Here is a 20,238-nt window from a genome sequence, read left to right as displayed (position 1 = left end):
ATACCAATTCCACTGGTCATGGGTAATGCACAAATCCTCCTATCTCCAAACTTCTACAACTTCAGATTCCAACATCTGCATTGTTATACTTCTACCCAACCCCACCAAAATCCAATAGATGACAAAAATGATTCCTAATTTCCTTAGTTCCAATTATCAGACCAGTGGCTAACTCACCAGAGTTCCAGAATCCAGCTCCTACCAGGCTACCAACTCCACAGCTTTGGTCTTAAACAACTGCCAGGAATCTAGACCAAAAGTCAGCGTCCACAAGTCCCTACATACAAACTTTTAAACTCTCTCAAGTCCCCTCAATTTCCAAATCCCAGCTTCTCCAGGAGAGAGAGAAAAACAATTCAGTTAGGTAACTCTCCATGTGAGTAGAAAGCTCCTTCCTGAACAATGAGACTAGTTGTCAATAATTGCTTTGTCCTACTGTTCCTGGCCCCATTTGTGGTTTTCCTGGCAAGTATACTGGGTTAGTTTGCCACTTCCTTCTCCAGCTCATTTTACAGATGAGGAAACTGAGGTAAACAGTTAAGTGACTTGCCCATGATCACTTAGCTAGTATCTGAGGCCTCATTTGTCAGATCTTCCCAGATCTCCATCCACTTCACCACCAAGCTGCCCTTTGGCCATAATAGAAGAGTGGAAATAAATTGGAAATACTCTTTGTCACTTAGGGATATGATGGGTCTAGGATTCTGACTCATAGCTACCTCCTCTGGAATGTTTTGGCCTTAAGGTTAAATCACCTGGTACAATGGGGGAAATGACCTAATTTTTTGTTGAAACCCAACATGCAATTTTAGCTTTTGATGTTTTGTTTCTAGAAAACTTACTCCTTACCCCCACCCCAGAACAGCTAAGGCATCTTACACGTAAAAGGGTTACTGAACCCTTTAAGGAAAGGTAAAGGAAAAGACTTCTAAACGAATCAGCGGAATCCCCAAAAAGTTGTGTTCAGCAAGGAGAGGGAGTAGTGCAGGGGTGCTGGTGCTCTGGGTTGGTGAAGATTTTGGAGTCCTAATCTGCTGCTGGGATCCTTAATTTCCGTCCAGATAGGCAGAGATCCAGGAACCACAAAGAGAGTCATTTCACTTCTGGGTGATATAGAGACAGTGCTGGTACAATCGTCAGTTCTCAAAGTGCCCTAGTCTTCGTGTCTCTGGAACAGATGAGTGGAACCAGGAAGTGGGAGATCTGGGCATTCCTTATTAATTTCCAGCATCCCAAACCTTGGGACCCTTTCCCCTCTCTCCCTTCCAGGACTGGGCTCTCCTTCCAAGCCGGCTTGGATGGCTTGATACTGCAAGCCCCAGGTGGATTCCTCCTGGGCAGTTTGCCCTTCCCACAGTGCCTTTGGAGCGTTGCCTGGAGGTCACAGTCTTTTGGTTCAGGATTCTAATCGTAGCCCCGAAAAAGACTGGAGCGACTCACCCTGCCAAAAATAAACACAAAAAGTTGAGGCTGGCATCCAAGAAGAAGCGTGTTGGGGAAGGGTGGAGGTGTGTGTGTGTGGCGGGGGGCATAAAGGTCGCGGTGTGGGAGGCTTTCCGGTGCAGAGTGGCCCCACTGACCATAGGTCAGTGAAGTGGTGTTTGTGATGTTTCTCTCTCTCTCTCTGCGGTCTTCTAACTGGCGTGTCCCCTGGCCTCCAGGATGCCAAGCTGGAGAGCGATAAGTAAGAGGCAAGGCGGCCCCCGCCCGTCTGGGCCAGGTATTGAACTTGAACTCCGGGGAGGGAGGGCTGGCCCCCGCTTCGGCCCCCCTGTGGGGAGACTTGGGTTGCTTGGACACGGAGCCACGCTGTTGTTTTCTTTTCTTTCAGAAAGGCATGGAGAGTGTCAGGGAGTGTGCGGGTGACGGGAAAGGCGAACGGGACGAGGCTTTTAGAGGGGTGCCTAGTGGGCCAGGCGGGCGTGAGTGAAGTCAAGTGGTGTCGGAGAGGCTGTGGTTCCACGGGGCTCAGGAGGAATGACAAAGCTTTCCTCGAGTCCAGTGGCGCCGCTGACCAAGTCAGGAGCGGCGCTGAATGGCTGTTCGAGGACAGCGTGGTTTTGCTATGCAACCTCATAAAGGGTTTGTGCAAGCGCTGTTCCGAGGGGGCCGGTTAGCTCAGTTGGTTAGAGCGTGGTGCTAATAACGCCAAGGTCGCGGGTTCGATCCCCGTACGGGCCACTTGCCTCCCTTTTGGGACCGACGGATAACGGAAAACAGCTGCGAGACGCGATATACAGGACGCGCCTTGCCTGCCTGCCTGCCGGCCTGGCAGGCGCTTGCGCATCTTCAATAGTGAACCTAACCAGACATAGTCGATTGCAGCATGCCAAAGCAAATCCAGGAACCACAGAATCCCAGGTTCAAGAGCGGCGCCTAGATACAAAACAGGCCCAAGGAGAAAACACAAACCTTCCATTCTACCACCTACCCAGGGACTTCTCTTTATTGCTGACACCTGGAGCCTTCCCACACTTCCCACACTTCCCTAACCTTAGCCCCAACTCCCCACTGAGACCCAGCTGTCACCATTCCTTCGCCTTACTTACACAGAAATTACCAGGATCCTTGCAGAGATCTCGTCGAGAAAAGCTACTGTAACATAATGAAACTACAACACTTTCCATTCTGTCGCCGAAAAGACTAGTGCATGTTGTTCGAGGCTTGATTTCTGTGCCTGCCTTCGCCCAGCCGCGCCCTAGAGGCTCTAGACCTACCTACGGTTCCCTATGGGTTGGGATAGGGTCTAGACGCCTGGTTTCATCGAGTTGCTGGGAGAACTGAGAAGCGACGCTACTGGTTGGGGTCACAAACTGGTCTGTGTCAGAGGCACAGGTCTCCCTCTGAGACTCTCCTCAAGATGCTTTCATCCTCGGAACTAAGTGAAGATGTGTCCAGCAAGCAGATCTAGTGAGTGGTCGCTATCAGTGGCAGGAACAAGTTGGTCTGCCTGGGCCGGATGAGAGGGTTCTCTCAGCTCAACATTCATAGGATTTGGGAGGTTGGTGGTCCAAGCAGGTATGCATTCCTGACCAGAACTACAAACTCGGGGCCCAAGGCCTCTGAGGCCAGGGTAGGCAGAGAAATGGCCTGAGGCAGTGGAAGGATTAGGGTCCCTGACTCCCGGGGCCATACTTAATGAACAAGAGCCCAAAGAGAAAGCACTTTCAATTGAGCTGTTTGATGAACCTTTGGATCCCTGATTCCTTCAGTAAGTCAGCTGTCACCTGAGTTTTTGTTTTATTGAGGAATGCTGTGTTTGGGAACAATATTGACTTTGGGCTTGAGGAAATGGCTGGTTTCTGGGAGATTTTCAAGGCTAGGATGGATTTCTGGATCTCTGGATTTTCTCTCTCTTTAAGCAGAGACACTTAGAAATTGGAACCTTTGAACGAGTGACTCTCAGGCAGGCTTGTTCCCAGTATGTCGGGGTCTGAGCAAGCAATATTTCCTTCCACACCAGTGTCCAAGGAAGTAATGTTTCTGGCTGGCCCTCAGCTCAACAAGTTCCTTTCTTGGACCTTCCAGCCAGCACCTTTCATTTAGCTTCAACTTCCTTTTGTCTTCTGGTTTCAGTTATGACAACAAGCACAATCTGTTTCGGGACTTGCAGTACCTGGACAGTTTGTTGCTTGTTAGGCAGGCAGATCTCTGTGTGTGTGTGTGTGTGTCTCCCCCAATGTGCAATGTTTCCCAACAAAAACCTCCATTAGCATGGGCTCAGCTGTTACTGAACTTGGAAATCTCAAAACTTAATAGTAAGACTTTGAAGAGCTGTGGGCGCAAAATGATGCCATCATTGGCAGTTTGCGCTTTCATGATAAAGTCAGCAATGAAGAGTCACCTCTAAGCCCCAGGACCAGATGAAGGGTGGATTGTTTCTGGACGTTGTAGTCAGACAGGGTGCAGTCATCTTCCACGCTTGCCTTGCAAAGATGAGCCTCTGCTCACCAGGAGGGATGTCCATTTCAGCTATTTTTCCAGAGGGGCTCCGAATGCTGCAACTACCTTGCCAACCTATCACCACCGTCTCTAATCCTACTCTTTCCTCTCCTTTTAATGATAATCTTCAAAATCTACAAAATGCATCCCCTTTCATTGGATAAATGAAACCAGCTCTTTAGAGATGTCTTTAGAGACGCTCCACTTCCAGCCCCCACCAGTCCATTGGCGTCCAGCCAACTGAGAGAATGGAATGGCATCCCCATTTCGATTGGAAACAAAGCAACCTGTCTATGTATGCATTCCATGCCCAGCCAGATCCCAGTAAACTCCTTAAAGAGCAGGGGCCTAACCTAGAAGCAAACCAGTCAGCTCAGGCTCACTAAATTGTTGATAAAGAAGATGATTGCCACTCAGTCCTAGGCCTCTCTCTTCTCGGGGGTTTTCACCTGGGAAGGGAGGAATGGGCCCATCCGGGATTGCTATGAAGGGCTGGAACCGAAGCCGCTCTGGTCAGTAAGCTTAGGGCTTTCGTGTAGAAGAAAGGGCAGGTCATAATAGGGCGTTTCCCCTTCTCCATAGCGGCTAGCGAGGCCACTCCATTTTCCATCTGTCGAGGCTCTTTTTGTCTTTTTTTTCCTCCCCTCCCCCCCCCCCCAATGGAGGTACACAATTCCCCAGTTGACTCCAGGCTCCAGTTACTTCCTCCCTCCCTGGGTCTGCTCTCTTCTCTCTCTACCTCGAGTGTCCAGGGCCTGCTGACCTTGCTTGGGGCGTGAGGGTGGGGGTGGGGGTGGGGGAAAGATGGTCCGGGAGAATCACCTCGTGGGACCCGAGAGTTACTCATTTCCTGCGGTTAAAAAAAAAAAAAAGCACTCCTGGCCCAAGATGGAATCTAAAGATCCAAGACCCTCAATTCCCCAGAATCTTCCACCTCCCGCCAGGATCGCCTTGGCTCTCTGAGCTCCTCCCACACACCTCGCCCAGTTTCTGCCGAGGGGCTGCGGTCCCAGTTCCTCTCTTTTGAACCTGGTGCATCGCGGCGACGGTGGGGGTCGCGGAGGTTTGCATCCCTGAAGAAATCAAACAGGCGTCATTTCTCTGGCACTGCGTTGGGGTGGTCTCAGCCTTCAAAGTATCCCGACTGCCCATCAGCCCTCTCAGCTGACCTCATATGTAGTGGTCCCTGCCCTCATGTAGCTTTTCCTGCTTCAGGCGTTCCGCCCTCTCCCCTCGGTCCCGCTGCCCCAAGAATCTTCCTAAAGCAGGGCGTCTGAGCACGCTGCTTTCTGGTCTGGGGGCGGGTTGCAGCAGCCTCGCTGTTATCCATTAGTGTAGAAGATAAACGGGTCGGCTTGACTTTCCTATCCCTGCCTGTGCGTTCTACCAGTGGCCTACCTTTTGGAGCTAAGTTCGAATGACTCTTCTGCGCCCCAAGTAGCTAGCCTACGCTCTGGTCTCGCAATGGACATCACATCAGTGGCACCTGCAAGAATAGCTTTCCCGCCTTGCATGGGTGGTTCAGTGGTAGAATTCTCGCCTGCCACGCGGGAGGCCCGGGTTCGATTCCCGGCCCATGCACAAGCGTGTTTTTGCCTTCCGCGGCTCCAGGGCCGCAATTGCTTAGTGAACGCCGCTCGTAGAGCAGTACTAGTCGGCTAAGAATGCCGAGCTCGTGAGCTCGATCCTCCCCTGGAGAAATTTGCTTTTGCCGTCTACGGGGGTATTCTAATACCTTTGCGGTGAAGGCTTGCCGCTCCCTCCCCCGCCCGGCGCACTGCCTCCTTCCCCTTAAACCGTCTCGTCTCCGCTTGAGGGTAACACGGGGCCTCCAAATTCTCGGTGAGTTACTGGGGTGTCTACGTCAGGCACGTGAAGACTGCTCATCTGGGAAGATGCGAATGAGAACAATTTATTCCAACCGCCACGACGGCAGTGGAAGCAAGCGCTTTGGAGAGCTTAGAGTTTGGTTAGAAATCCAAGAAGGCGAAGGTCATTCATTCATTCATTCATTCATTCCATCCACAGTCATCACCTTTGATGATGACTTTGTGCAGCAGCTCAGCCTCACTTAAATCCAACGTAGGCACGAGTCAAGAAGCATCACCAGTGACCACTTCACGTGTATCAGATTGGACAATATGGCAGTAAGGGAAAGTGATAAACATTTGGGGGTGGGGGTGGCAAGATTAGGACTCTAATGCATTGTGGGCGGAGTGCCGAACTGATCCAGCCATCCTGGAGGGCAATTTGGAACTAGCACTACTGGTTCTGTATCCCGAAGAGATTAAAAAATAATAATACTGATGAGGCATGGAGTAGGGGGGAGAAGAACTTACGTGAACAAAGATATTTATAGCAGCCCTTTTTGTGGTGGCAAAAAACTGGAAACTCAGGGGGTGTCCACCAATGGGGGAACAAATTGTGGTATATGATGGTGATGGAATACTTTCGTGGTGTCAGGAATGAGGAACAGGATGATTTCAGAAAGGGCTGAAAAACCCTACCTGGACAGATGCCCGATGAAGGCAGCAGAACCAGGAGAAAATTGTACTCGGTCACAGCAATACTGTGGAATGGCAACTGGGAAGGACTTGGATTCTCAGCAATACAGTGATCCAGGGCAATTCTGAGGGACTTGCGACAAAGACTGCCATCCCCATCCGGAGAAAGAATTGTTGGTGTCGGAATGCAAGACCGAAGCATACGATTTTCCACTTTAGTTTATTTGAGTTTCTATTTGGGGGTTTTGGTTTCAGATGATTATTCTCTTACAAAAATGAATGACATGGAAACATGTTTTTCATAATACATGTGCACATTGCATACCAGTTTGAGGGAAGAGGAAAGGAAAGGAGGCAATTTGGATCACATAACTTCAGAAAACTTGTGTGGAAAATTGTTATTGCATGTAATTCATATCATAAAATATCTTTACCCAAAGCAACAATAGCAAAAACACCCCATCACCAGTGATATCATTTTGGTCATCTTCCAGTAGGAAGGACAAAAGCCAACCTTTCTCATGGACTGCCTCCTTTCCTGGAAAGGAGTCATTTTCTAAAGAGCTGCTTGGAAGCTTTTACTTCCTTCAAGTCTCAGCCAAGATCCTGCATGGGCCAGGAAGATTTTCCTGAGATTCTGTTGGCATTCCCTCTGAGGTTTGCCAGGAGACTCTTTCTCCTTAAATTATCTTGTATTTGCTTCTCTGTGTCTTTGCTCTAGAATGCTGCTATAAATAGCTTTGTACAAGTAGGCCCTTTGCCCCATCTTGTTTTTTTCTTTCTGAGCCATACATGGAGTATCATGCAAAACACACTCCCATATTGGTCGTTGTTGTAGAGCACATTCATTCAAAACCAAAACCCCCAAATAAAAACGGTAAATACCCTGATGTGAAAGATAGTATGCTTTGATCTGCTGCCACCGGCCCCCAACAGTTCTTTCTTTGGAGGTGGGATAGCATTCTCCATCATAATGATGCCCTTCAGAATTGTCTCAGATCGTTGATAGCTTTGATTTCTTCATCTACAAATTGCTTTGTCTTATATCCTTTGACCCTCTGCCATTGGAGGAATGGCTTCTTTCCCCCTGTCTGTGATCTCTTTGGGAAATACTTTAGCAGTGGTATTGCTGGGTCTAAGGCTATGTATGCACAGTTATATGGTTCTTTGGGCATAGTTCCAAATTGTTCTCCAGAATGGTTGGTTGCATTAGCTCAAAGCTCCACCAACAGTATATTAGTATCCCCGTTTTTTTTCCACATCTGGCCCAACACCCTTTTCCCTTTCCTTTCCTTTCTGTCTCTGTCTCTGTCTCTGTCTCTGTCTCTGTCTCTGTCTGTCTCTGTCTCTTTCTTATTAGCCCGATAGGGGTAAGGTGCTACCTCAGAGCTGTTTTCCTTTACATTTCTCTAATTAATAGTGATTTGAAGTATTTTTTTCCTATGACTAAAGCTACTTTCAGTTTCTTCATCTGAGAATATTATTCCTTTTGACCCCTAGTGAATTGGAAAATGTTTGTTCTAGAATGAATGTAGACTCCGGAAGAGTTTTCCCACAGGTGTTAGCACAGCAGTCGACCTGACCTCCCAGACCTTGTAGGCGCTTCATAATACTGGTTAGATCATTGTTCCCCGATCCCAACCCCCCCACCCCACCCCACCCCACCCCACCCCAATCGACTCAGCTCCGGTGAGGCTAGAAACGCCAACCCCGGCTCTTGGCACTCCACTCCTGCTTAAGGAAATCAAATTCCTAGAGGCTCAGCTTCTCTTTTCGAGCGCGTCCCAGGAGGGCAGAAAATGAATGCTCCAGGTGAGGATCGAACTCACAACCTCGGCATTTCTCGCACCCCAAGTACTGCCCTATAAGTACCGCGCGCTAACCGATTGCGCCACTGGAGCCACGAGAGATCTCCTCTTTACCCCCTCCGCCACCTAGAAGCTTCACCAGGACTCTTCTCCGCCAAACTGAATCCCGCCTAAGGCTGCGCGCCTAAGGCTCCTGAAGATGTAGGCAACACGGAAACAATCTTGGGTAGGATAGCTTCGCAGGACAGCACACCTACCATGCCTTGAACCAAAGGAGACAGACTGGGGGAACCGCCGAGGCCCCAGGCCCTCGTTCTGGCCTCCTGCACCCAGACCACCTTCACACCTTGTCCAGGAGGGGCCGGCCAGGAAGCAACAAGGGAACGACTTTTCTGTCACCAAAGGAACATTCTCACTTCTCAGAGAGCCCTCACGCACGTCCATTCCGTTTGCTTCCACGGAGAAACCGCAGAGGGCTCCTGTCCGCACGCAGCTCCACAGCTCCACTGACAGAGCACACGTCCCGGTGTGGGGTAAAGGGAAACAGAGGAGTGGTTTCTCCGAACCCTTTCCTTTGGAGGATTTCCTTGACCACGAATCTTTCCCTGGTTCTGCATCTTCCACTTTTTTCTTTCAGAAAACAGAGCAAAGGAAGGAGGCTTAAAGAAAAAAAAAAAGGAGGGGGGAAGGGGGAGGGAAAGCAAAACACCTACTAGAATCCTCGCAGTCTCTGAAGACGCAGGTCCGGCTCCAGGGTTCCATTCGTGCCTTCTCTTCCCCTGATCGCCGAATGCTGAGCCCCTGTCGGCGTTGCCCTTTATCCAGATTCCGGAAAGAGCCTCCCATTTTTTCTCCCTTGTTTGTAGCACCCTTCCCCCAATTCATCCCTGTCCGCGCGCCTACCCTCCCCCTTTCCTTCCCGTTTCGGAGTTTCTTAGTAATGGACGATGCTCTGCTGAAGAACCGGAGGTTCCCGGCTTCCTGAATCACAGTCGCTGTGTTCTGTGTTCCACCGGACTCTCTAAGGCCTCCGTGAGCTGCTCGCACTTCACCTCGCAAACATTATTCGTTTCGATCCACTAGGCTAGCCCAAGTATTCCCGTTTCCTTACTCCGCGCCCAAACACCCATCAAAAAGACATAAGGAGATAGACGGCCAACTCCCGCTCCCGACTCGGGCCTGGCTGGAGGATCAGGGACGAGGTGGTGGAGGGGGGACGGCATCTGACTAGATTTCGGGAGGTGAGAGGCCGGCAGCATTGGGAGTAGAAAAGACCGTTAGGTTTTGCTTTTTGTTTTTGCTCCTACCCGTAGCCTCTCAGAGGGCCGGAGAAGCGGAAAAGAAATTCCGCCCAACGTGGGGCTCGAACCCACGACCCTGAGATTAAGAGTCTCATGCTCTACCGACTGAGCTAGCCGGGCACGCTCCCAGGTAGCCCTCCCCAACCGGGAAGTGTACTCGGGATTCTTCTTGGCGTGCAAGAGAAATGTCTCAAAACTTGAGCTGACTTTGTTGTGTGGAAAGCGGTCGAAAAGAAGTCGCGCCCAACGTGGGGCTCGAACCCACGACCCTGAGATTAAGAGTCTCATGCTCTACCGACTGAGCTAGCCGGGCGCTTCCACGGTTTTTCTCTCCCCACCTGACCCTTCAAAGAGGCACCCGATGGTCGGTGGGTGAAGGGGGAGCGGTCATCAATTCTTCAGGTGGGAAATGAATCAAGGAATGATCTCAAGCCACAGGCTAGCTCGTCACGTCGACGGGACACCAGCCTCTGAGGCTTAGTCTACGAATACTGTCTTCCCCGCTCAATGTAACAGCGGAGGGGGAAGAGGGGGAAGTGCATGGTCTCTTTTCCCCTTGCCTTCTCCCTTTGCTACTGTCATCAAAATCCTCTCTCCACCTTTCTTCTCCTATTGGAAGAGTTTGCGAATTCAGCCTTTACTGGGTATTAGAATAAAATTGGAGAGACGTCCAAACATCACTGACATCTATGTTTTACATTCTAAAACATTTTGCTTCCAAAAAGTGATTATGACTTCCCAAGGATGAGCCTGTTTGCTCAGTTCTAATTACAAAGGCTACTCAGTAAGTTTTTTCATCCTTTCCACTTTCTACTTTTGGGGCAATTTTTCCATTCCATCTCCCATCCGACCTTCTAAAATTCAATTCAAAAGCCAGTTCTATTGGCTAGTCTCCAGTCAAAAGTTTCTATCTTGTACTTTTAATAAATTTCTTAAAATCTCTTTCAAAACAGTTCTCTATTTTTGGTCATCAAATTCGTGCTGGGAAGCCTCAGAGGCTGGGATCTGGAGCGAAATTCCCTTTTTATTTGCTGACATTCATGGGATTCCCTGAACTTGATTCTTTCCTTCCCATGGGCCCGGCAAAACATTGTGGGAAGTCCGGTGGCGATCTAGCCTGTGGCTGGAGATTGGAGGGTATGGGGTGCTGGTGGCGATCTTCGTTTGACCTGTTGGATTTGACGGAGTCATTCAATCATTCCTTGATTCATTTCCCGCCTGAAGAATTGATGACCGCTCCCCCTTCACCCACCGACCATCGGGTGCCTCTTTGAAGGGTCAGGTGGGGAGAAAAAAACCGTGGAAGCGCCCGGCTAGCTCAGTCGGTAGAGCATGAGACTCTTAATCTCAGGGTCGTGGGTTCGAGCCCCACGTTGGGCGCGACTTCTTTTCGACCGCTTTCCACACAACAAAGTCAGCTCAAGTTTTGAGACATTTCTCTTGCACGCCAAGAAGAATCCCGAGTACACTTCCCGGTTGGGGAGGGCAACCTGGGAGCGTGCCCGGCTAGCTCAGTCGGTAGAGCATGAGACTCTTAATCTCAGGGTCGTGGGTTCGAGCCCCACGTTGGGCGGAATTTCTTTTCCGCTTCTCCGGCCCTCTGAGAGGCTACGGGTAGGAGCAAAAACAAAAAGCAAAACCTAACGGTCTTTTCTACTCCCAATGCTGCCGGCCTCTCACCTCCCGAAATCTAGTTAGATGCCGTCCCCCCTCCACCACCTCGTCCCTGATCCTCCAGCCAGGCCCGAGTCGGGAGCGAGAGTTGGCAGTCTATCTCCTTGTGTCTTTTTGATGGGTGTTTGGGCGCGGAGTAAGGAAACGAGGATACTTGGGCTAGCCTAGTGGATCGAAACGAATAATGTTTGCGAGGTGGAGTGCGAGCAGCTCACGGAGGCCTTAGAGAGTCCGGTGGAACACAGAACACAGCGACTGTGATTCAGGAAGCCGGGAACCTCCGGTTCTTCAGCAGAGCATCGTCCATTACTAAGAAACTCCGAAACGGGAAGGAAAGGGGGAGGGTAGGCGCGCGGACAGGGATGAATTGGGGGAAGGGTGCTACAAACAAGGGAGAAAAAATGGGAGGCTCTTTCCGGAATCTGGATAAAGGGCAACGCCGACAGGGGCTCAGCATTCGGCGATCAGGGGAAGAGAAGGCACGAATGGAACCCTGGAGCCGGACCTGCGTCTTCAGAGACTGCGAGGATTCTAGTAGGTGTTTTGCTTTCCCTCCCCCTTCCCCCCTCCTTTTTTTTTTTCTTTAAGCCTCCTTCCTTTGCTCTGTTTTCTGAAAGAAAAAAGTGGAAGATGCAGAACCAGGGAAAGATTCGTGGTCAAGGAAATCCTCCAAAGGAAAGGGTTCGGAGAAACCACTCCTCTGTTTCCCTTTACCCCACACCGGGACGTGTGCTCTGTCAGTGGAGCTGTGGAGCTGCGTGCGGACAGGAGCCCTCTGCGGTTTCTCCGTGGAAGCAAACGGAATGGACGTGCGTGAGGGCTCTCTGAGAAGTGAGAATGTTCCTTTGGTGACAGAAAAGTCGTTCCCTTGTTGCTTCCTGGCCGGCCCCTCCTGGACAAGGTGTGAAGGTGGTCTGGGTGCAGGAGGCCAGAACGAGGGCCTGGGGCCTCGGCGGTTCCCCCAGTCTGTCTCCTTTGGTTCAAGGCATGGTAGGTGTGCTGTCCTGCGAAGCTATCCTACCCAAGATTGTTTCCGTGTTGCCTACATCTTCAGGAGCCTTAGGCGCGCAGCCTTAGGCGGGATTCAGTTTGGCGGAGAAGAGTCCTGGTGAAGCTTCTAGGTGGCGGAGGGGGTAAAGAGGAGATCTCTCGTGGCTCCAGTGGCGCAATCGGTTAGCGCGCGGTACTTATAGGGCAGTACTTGGGGTGCGAGAAATGCCGAGGTTGTGAGTTCGATCCTCACCTGGAGCATTCATTTTCTGCCCTCCTGGGACGCGCTCGAAAAGAGAAGCTGAGCCTCTAGGAATTTGATTTCCTTAAGCAGGAGTGGAGTGCCAAGAGCCGGGGTTGGCGTTTCTAGCCTCACCGGAGCTGAGTCGATTGGGGTGGGGTGGGGTGGGGTGGGGTGGGGGGGTTGGGATCGGGGAACAATGATCTAACCAGTATTATGAAGCGCCTACAAGGTCTGGGAGGTCAGGTCGACTGCTGTGCTAACACCTGTGGGAAAACTCTTCCGGAGTCTACATTCATTCTAGAACAAACATTTTCCAATTCACTAGGGGTCAAAAGGAATAATATTCTCAGATGAAGAAACTGAAAGTAGCTTTAGTCATAGGAAAAAAATACTTCAAATCACTATTAATTAGAGAAATGTAAAGGAAAACAGCTCTGAGGTAGCACCTTACCCCTATCGGGCTAATAAGAAAGAGACAGAGACAGACAGAGACAGAGACAGAGACAGAGACAGAGACAGAGACAGAAAGGAAAGGAAAGGGAAAAGGGTGTTGGGCCAGATGTGGAAAAAAAACGGGGATACTAATATACTGTTGGTGGAGCTTTGAGCTAATGCAACCAACCATTCTGGAGAACAATTTGGAACTATGCCCAAAGAACCATATAACTGTGCATACATAGCCTTAGACCCAGCAATACCACTGCTAAAGTATTTCCCAAAGAGATCACAGACAGGGGGAAAGAAGCCATTCCTCCAATGGCAGAGGGTCAAAGGATATAAGACAAAGCAATTTGTAGATGAAGAAATCAAAGCTATCAACGATCTGAGACAATTCTGAAGGGCATCATTATGATGGAGAATGCTATCCCACCTCCAAAGAAAGAACTGTTGGGGGCCGGTGGCAGCAGATCAAAGCATACTATCTTTCACATCAGGGTATTTACCGTTTTTATTTGGGGGTTTTGGTTTTGAATGAATGTGCTCTACAACAACGACCAATATGGGAGTGTGTTTTGCATGATACTCCATGTATGGCTCAGAAAGAAAAAAACAAGATGGGGCAAAGGGCCTACTTGTACAAAGCTATTTATAGCAGCATTCTAGAGCAAAGACACAGAGAAGCAAATACAAGATAATTTAAGGAGAAAGAGTCTCCTGGCAAACCTCAGAGGGAATGCCAACAGAATCTCAGGAAAATCTTCCTGGCCCATGCAGGATCTTGGCTGAGACTTGAAGGAAGTAAAAGCTTCCAAGCAGCTCTTTAGAAAATGACTCCTTTCCAGGAAAGGAGGCAGTCCATGAGAAAGGTTGGCTTTTGTCCTTCCTACTGGAAGATGACCAAAATGATATCACTGGTGATGGGGTGTTTTTGCTATTGTTGCTTTGGGTAAAGATATTTTATGATATGAATTACATGCAATAACAATTTTCCACACAAGTTTTCTGAAGTTATGTGATCCAAATTGCCTCCTTTCCTTTCCTCTTCCCTCAAACTGGTATGCAATGTGCACATGTATTATGAAAAACATGTTTCCATGTCATTCATTTTTGTAAGAGAATAATCATCTGAAACCAAAACCCCCAAATAGAAACTCAAATAAACTAAAGTGGAAAATCGTATGCTTCGGTCTTGCATTCCGACACCAACAATTCTTTCTCCGGATGGGGATGGCAGTCTTTGTCGCAAGTCCCTCAGAATTGCCCTGGATCACTGTATTGCTGAGAATCCAAGTCCTTCCCAGTTGCCATTCCACAGTATTGCTGTGACCGAGTACAATTTTCTCCTGGTTCTGCTGCCTTCATCGGGCATCTGTCCAGGTAGGGTTTTTCAGCCCTTTCTGAAATCATCCTGTTCCTCATTCCTGACACCACGAAAGTATTCCATCACCATCATATACCACAATTTGTTCCCCCATTGGTGGACACCCCCTGAGTTTCCAGTTTTTTGCCACCACAAAAAGGGCTGCTATAAATATCTTTGTTCACGTAAGTTCTTCTCCCCCCTACTCCATGCCTCATCAGTATTATTATTTTTTAATCTCTTCGGGATACAGAACCAGTAGTGCTAGTTCCAAATTGCCCTCCAGGATGGCTGGATCAGTTCGGCACTCCGCCCACAATGCATTAGAGTCCTAATCTTGCCACCCCCACCCCCAAATGTTTATCACTTTCCCTTACTGCCATATTGTCCAATCTGATACACGTGAAGTGGTCACTGGTGATGCTTCTTGACTCGTGCCTACGTTGGATTTAAGTGAGGCTGAGCTGCTGCACAAAGTCATCATCAAAGGTGATGACTGTGGATGGAATGAATGAATGAATGAATGAATGACCTTCGCCTTCTTGGATTTCTAACCAAACTCTAAGCTCTCCAAAGCGCTTGCTTCCACTGCCGTCGTGGCGGTTGGAATAAATTGTTCTCATTCGCATCTTCCCAGATGAGCAGTCTTCACGTGCCTGACGTAGACACCCCAGTAACTCACCGAGAATTTGGAGGCCCCGTGTTACCCTCAAGCGGAGACGAGACGGTTTAAGGGGAAGGAGGCAGTGCGCCGGGCGGGGGAGGGAGCGGCAAGCCTTCACCGCAAAGGTATTAGAATACCCCCGTAGACGGCAAAAGCAAATTTCTCCAGGGGAGGATCGAGCTCACGAGCTCGGCATTCTTAGCCGACTAGTACTGCTCTACGAGCGGCGTTCACTAAGCAATTGCGGCCCTGGAGCCGCGGAAGGCAAAAACACGCTTGTGCATGGGCCGGGAATCGAACCCGGGCCTCCCGCGTGGCAGGCGAGAATTCTACCACTGAACCACCCATGCAAGGCGGGAAAGCTATTCTTGCAGGTGCCACTGATGTGATGTCCATTGCGAGACCAGAGCGTAGGCTAGCTACTTGGGGCGCAGAAGAGTCATTCGAACTTAGCTCCAAAAGGTAGGCCACTGGTAGAACGCACAGGCAGGGATAGGAAAGTCAAGCCGACCCGTTTATCTTCTACACTAATGGATAACAGCGAGGCTGCTGCAACCCGCCCCCAGACCAGAAAGCAGCGTGCTCAGACGCCCTGCTTTAGGAAGATTCTTGGGGCAGCGGGACCGAGGGGAGAGGGCGGAACGCCTGAAGCAGGAAAAGCTACATGAGGGCAGGGACCACTACATATGAGGTCAGCTGAGAGGGCTGATGGGCAGTCGGGATACTTTGAAGGCTGAGACCACCCCAACGCAGTGCCAGAGAAATGACGCCTGTTTGATTTCTTCAGGGATGCAAACCTCCGCGACCCCCACCGTCGCCGCGATGCACCAGGTTCAAAAGAGAGGAACTGGGACCGCAGCCCCTCGGCAGAAACTGGGCGAGGTGTGTGGGAGGAGCTCAGAGAGCCAAGGCGATCCTGGCGGGAGGTGGAAGATTCTGGGGAATTGAGGGTCTTGGATCTTTAGATTCCATCTTGGGCCAGGAGTGCTTTTTTTTTTTTTAACCGCAGGAAATGAGTAACTCTCGGGTCCCACGAGGTGATTCTCCCGGACCATCTTTCCCCCACCCCCACCCCCACCCTCACGCCCCAAGCAAGGTCAGCAGGCCCTGGACACTCGAGGTAGAGAGAGAAGAGAGCAGACCCAGGGAGGGAGGAAGTAACTGGAGCCTGGAGTCAACTGGGGAATTGTGTACCTCCATTGGGGGGGGGGGGGAGGGGAGGAAAAAAAAGACAAAAAGAGCCTCGACAGATGGAAAATGGAGTGGCCTCGCTAGCCGCTATGGAGAAGGGGAAACGCCCTATTATGACCTGCCCTTTCTTCTACACGAAAGCCCTAAGCTTACTGACCAGAGCGGCTTCGGTTCCAGCCCTTCATAGCAATCCCGGATGGGCCCATTCCTCCCTTCCCAGGTGAAAACCCCCGAGAAGAGAGAGGCCTAGGACTGAGTGGCAATCATCTTCTTTATCAACAATTTAGTGAGCCTGAGCTGACTGGTTTGCTTCTAGGTTAGGCCCCTGCTCTTTAAGGAGTTTACTGGGATCTGGCTGGGCATGGAATGCATACATAGACAGGTTGCTTTGTTTCCAATCGAAATGGGGATGCCATTCCATTCTCTCAGTTGGCTGGACGCCAATGGACTGGTGGGGGCTGGAAGTGGAGCGTCTCTAAAGACATCTCTAAAGAGCTGGTTTCATTTATCCAATGAAAGGGGATGCATTTTGTAGATTTTGAAGATTATCATTAAAAGGAGAGGAAAGAGTAGGATTAGAGACGGTGGTGATAGGTTGGCAAGGTAGTTGCAGCATTCGGAGCCCCTCTGGAAAAATAGCTGAAATGGACATCCCTCCTGGTGAGCAGAGGCTCATCTTTGCAAGGCAAGCGTGGAAGATGACTGCACCCTGTCTGACTACAACGTCCAGAAACAATCCACCCTTCATCTGGTCCTGGGGCTTAGAGGTGACTCTTCATTGCTGACTTTATCATGAAAGCGCAAACTGCCAATGATGGCATCATTTTGCGCCCACAGCTCTTCAAAGTCTTACTATTAAGTTTTGAGATTTCCAAGTTCAGTAACAGCTGAGCCCATGCTAATGGAGGTTTTTGTTGGGAAACATTGCACATTGGGGGAGACACACACACACACACACAGAGATCTGCCTGCCTAACAAGCAACAAACTGTCCAGGTACTGCAAGTCCCGAAACAGATTGTGCTTGTTGTCATAACTGAAACCAGAAGACAAAAGGAAGTTGAAGCTAAATGAAAGGTGCTGGCTGGAAGGTCCAAGAAAGGAACTTGTTGAGCTGAGGGCCAGCCAGAAACATTACTTCCTTGGACACTGGTGTGGAAGGAAATATTGCTTGCTCAGACCCCGACATACTGGGAACAAGCCTGCCTGAGAGTCACTCGTTCAAAGGTTCCAATTTCTAAGTGTCTCTGCTTAAAGAGAGAGAAAATCCAGAGATCCAGAAATCCATCCTAGCCTTGAAAATCTCCCAGAAACCAGCCATTTCCTCAAGCCCAAAGTCAATATTGTTCCCAAACACAGCATTCCTCAATAAAACAAAAACTCAGGTGACAGCTGACTTACTGAAGGAATCAGGGATCCAAAGGTTCATCAAACAGCTCAATTGAAAGTGCTTTCTCTTTGGGCTCTTGTTCATTAAGTATGGCCCCGGGAGTCAGGGACCCTAATCCTTCCACTGCCTCAGGCCATTTCTCTGCCTACCCTGGCCTCAGAGGCCTTGGGCCCCGAGTTTGTAGTTCTGGTCAGGAATGCATACCTGCTTGGACCACCAACCTCCCAAATCCTATGAATGTTGAGCTGAGAGAACCCTCTCATCCGGCCCAGGCAGACCAACTTGTTCCTGCCACTGATAGCGACCACTCACTAGATCTGCTTGCTGGACACATCTTCACTTAGTTCCGAGGATGAAAGCATCTTGAGGAGAGTCTCAGAGGGAGACCTGTGCCTCTGACACAGACCAGTTTGTGACCCCAACCAGTAGCGTCGCTTCTCAGTTCTCCCAGCAACTCGATGAAACCAGGCGTCTAGACCCTATCCCAACCCATAGGGAACCGTAGGTAGGTCTAGAGCCTCTAGGGCGCGGCTGGGCGAAGGCAGGCACAGAAATCAAGCCTCGAACAACATGCACTAGTCTTTTCGGCGACAGAATGGAAAGTGTTGTAGTTTCATTATGTTACAGTAGCTTTTCTCGACGAGATCTCTGCAAGGATCCTGGTAATTTCTGTGTAAGTAAGGCGAAGGAATGGTGACAGCTGGGTCTCAGTGGGGAGTTGGGGCTAAGGTTAGGGAAGTGTGGGAAGTGTGGGAAGGCTCCAGGTGTCAGCAATAAAGAGAAGTCCCTGGGTAGGTGGTAGAATGGAAGGTTTGTGTTTTCTCCTTGGGCCTGTTTTGTATCTAGGCGCCGCTCTTGAACCTGGGATTCTGTGGTTCCTGGATTTGCTTTGGCATGCTGCAATCGACTATGTCTGGTTAGGTTCACTATTGAAGATGCGCAAGCGCCTGCCAGGCCGGCAGGCAGGCAGGCAAGGCGCGTCCTGTATATCGCGTCTCGCAGCTGTTTTCCGTTATCCGTCGGTCCCAAAAGGGAGGCAAGTGGCCCGTACGGGGATCGAACCCGCGACCTTGGCGTTATTAGCACCACGCTCTAACCAACTGAGCTAACCGGCCCCCTCGGAACAGCGCTTGCACAAACCCTTTATGAGGTTGCATAGCAAAACCACGCTGTCCTCGAACAGCCATTCAGCGCCGCTCCTGACTTGGTCAGCGGCGCCACTGGACTCGAGGAAAGCTTTGTCATTCCTCCTGAGCCCCGTGGAACCACAGCCTCTCCGACACTACTTGACTTCACTCACGCCCGCCTGGCCCACTAGGCACCCCTCTAAAAGCCTCGTCCCGTTCGCCTTTCCCGTCACCCGCACACTCCCTGACACTCTCCATGCCTTTCTGAAAGAAAAGAAAACAACAGCGTGGCTCCGTGTCCAAGCAACCCAAGTCTCCCCACAGGGGGGCCGAAGCGGGGGCCAGCCCTCCCTCCCCGGAGTTCAAGTTCAATACCTGGCCCAGACGGGCGGGGGCCGCCTTGCCTCTTACTTATCGCTCTCCGGCTTGGCATCCTGGAGGCCAGGGGACACGCCAGTTAGAAGACCGCAGAGAGAGAGAGAGAAACATCACAAACACCACTTCGCTGACCTATGGTCAGTGGGGCCACTCTGCACCGGAAAGCCCCCCACACCGCGACCTTTATGCCCCCCCCCCCCACACCTCCACCCTTCCCCAACACGCTTCTTCTTGGATGCCAGCCTCAACTTTTTGTGTTTATTTTTGGCAGGGTGAGTCGCTCCAGTCTTTTTCGGGGCTACGATTAGAATCCTGAACCAAAAGACTGTGACCTCCAGGCAACGCTCCAAAGGCACTGTGGGAAGGGCAAACTGCCCAGGAGGAATCCACCTGGGGCTTGCAGTATCAAGCCATCCAAGCCGGCTTGGAAGGAGAGCCCAGTCCTGGAAGGGAGAGAGGGGAAAGGGTCCCAAGGTTTGGGATGCTGGAAATTAATAAGGAAAGCCCAGATCTCCCACTTCCTGGTTCCACTCATCTGTTCCAGAGACACGAAGACTAGGGCACTTTGAGAACTGACGATTGTACGAGCACTGTCTCTATATCACCCAGAAGTGAAATGACTCTCTTTGTGGTTCCTGGATCTCTGCCTATCTGGACTGAAATTAAGGATGCCAGCAGCAGATTAGAAGCTGAGGTTCTGAAGCTGTGGTGTTCCAGGCTATGAAAATGGAAAATACAGAATGCCAACTATACTTATGGAATGTGGAAGTAATTTTGAACCTTAGGATTTGGGGGACAGTCTCTCAAAGTTTGTAGGTAGTTGACTAGTAGGGGTAGTCTAGCCATTGGTCATAGATGGCTACAAGGAATGCCCACCCTAAAGTAGGGTAAAGTACCTGAGTGCAAGACACCAAACCTTTTTCTGACCAGGAAGTGGAGTCCAAAGAGCCCAATAAAGTTGAGGGAGAAACAGCTGAAGAGAAATGATCCAGGGTTCTTTGGTAAAGTTCCTGCTAAGCATCAAAGCCTTTTCTTGATAAATACTGAAAGAACCAGATAACAATTTCTCTGACCAAAAAAAAAAAATAGAAAGATTCCCCCCCAACATGTACTTTCAGCCTTATATGATCAAGTGAACGTGACTTTACATGCCTCCAATTTTCTTTTTCAATTAACAAACATGTCTCTCCTTTCCACTTTCCTGTCAAATGAGGAAGGAAAAAGA

The 20,238-nt window shown here is 50.1% G+C and overlaps 2 long non-coding RNA genes and 10 other non-coding genes across 12 annotated transcripts; 6 read left to right on the top strand and 6 right to left on the bottom strand.

Moving 5' to 3' along the window:
* Positions 1 to 937: 937 nt before the first annotated feature.
* On the bottom strand, positions 938 to 2,059 carry LOC130457523 (uncharacterized). Its single transcript, XR_008916792.1, has 2 exons — positions 1,581 to 2,059; positions 938 to 1,441 (listed from the first exon to the last, which is right to left on the bottom strand). It is a non-coding gene; the product is annotated as an uncharacterized LOC130457523 (long non-coding RNA).
* Positions 2,060 to 2,107: 48 nt separating this feature from the next.
* On the top strand, positions 2,108 to 2,181 carry TRNAI-AAU (transfer RNA isoleucine (anticodon AAU)). The gene has a single exon. It is a non-coding gene; the product is annotated as a tRNA-Ile (tRNA).
* Positions 2,182 to 5,452: 3,271 nt separating this feature from the next.
* TRNAG-GCC (transfer RNA glycine (anticodon GCC)) lies at positions 5,453 to 5,523 on the top strand. The gene has a single exon. It is a non-coding gene; the product is annotated as a tRNA-Gly (tRNA).
* Positions 5,524 to 8,250: 2,727 nt separating this feature from the next.
* TRNAI-UAU (transfer RNA isoleucine (anticodon UAU)) lies at positions 8,251 to 8,347 on the bottom strand. Its single transcript has 2 exons — positions 8,310 to 8,347; positions 8,251 to 8,286 (listed from the first exon to the last, which is right to left on the bottom strand). It is a non-coding gene; the product is annotated as a tRNA-Ile (tRNA).
* Positions 8,348 to 9,602: 1,255 nt separating this feature from the next.
* TRNAK-CUU (transfer RNA lysine (anticodon CUU)) lies at positions 9,603 to 9,675 on the bottom strand. The gene has a single exon. It is a non-coding gene; the product is annotated as a tRNA-Lys (tRNA).
* A 120-nt stretch (positions 9,676 to 9,795) lies between these two features.
* TRNAK-CUU (transfer RNA lysine (anticodon CUU)) lies at positions 9,796 to 9,868 on the bottom strand. Its single transcript has one exon. It is a non-coding gene; the product is annotated as a tRNA-Lys (tRNA).
* Positions 9,869 to 10,862: 994 nt separating this feature from the next.
* Positions 10,863 to 10,935, top strand: TRNAK-CUU (transfer RNA lysine (anticodon CUU)). The gene has a single exon. It is a non-coding gene; the product is annotated as a tRNA-Lys (tRNA).
* A 120-nt stretch (positions 10,936 to 11,055) lies between these two features.
* TRNAK-CUU (transfer RNA lysine (anticodon CUU)) lies at positions 11,056 to 11,128 on the top strand. The gene has a single exon. It is a non-coding gene; the product is annotated as a tRNA-Lys (tRNA).
* Positions 11,129 to 12,383: 1,255 nt separating this feature from the next.
* TRNAI-UAU (transfer RNA isoleucine (anticodon UAU)) lies at positions 12,384 to 12,480 on the top strand. Its single transcript has 2 exons — positions 12,384 to 12,421; positions 12,445 to 12,480. It is a non-coding gene; the product is annotated as a tRNA-Ile (tRNA).
* Positions 12,481 to 15,207: 2,727 nt separating this feature from the next.
* Positions 15,208 to 15,278, bottom strand: TRNAG-GCC (transfer RNA glycine (anticodon GCC)). Its single transcript has one exon. It is a non-coding gene; the product is annotated as a tRNA-Gly (tRNA).
* A 3,271-nt stretch (positions 15,279 to 18,549) lies between these two features.
* Positions 18,550 to 18,623, bottom strand: TRNAI-AAU (transfer RNA isoleucine (anticodon AAU)). Its single transcript has one exon. It is a non-coding gene; the product is annotated as a tRNA-Ile (tRNA).
* Positions 18,624 to 18,660: 37 nt separating this feature from the next.
* LOC130457522 (uncharacterized) lies at positions 18,661 to 19,765 on the top strand. The gene is made up of 2 exons (XR_008916791.1): positions 18,661 to 19,150; positions 19,285 to 19,765. It is a non-coding gene; the product is annotated as an uncharacterized LOC130457522 (long non-coding RNA).
* The last annotated feature ends 473 nt before the right edge of the window (positions 19,766 to 20,238 follow it).

This window comes from Monodelphis domestica, chromosome 2, assembly GCF_027887165.1.
Source record: "Monodelphis domestica isolate mMonDom1 chromosome 2, mMonDom1.pri, whole genome shotgun sequence".
NCBI classification, from domain to species: domain Eukaryota; kingdom Metazoa; phylum Chordata; class Mammalia; order Didelphimorphia; family Didelphidae; genus Monodelphis; species Monodelphis domestica.
Note: the sequence above shows the minus strand (reverse complement) of the source record. Positions and strands in the feature narration are given on the sequence as shown.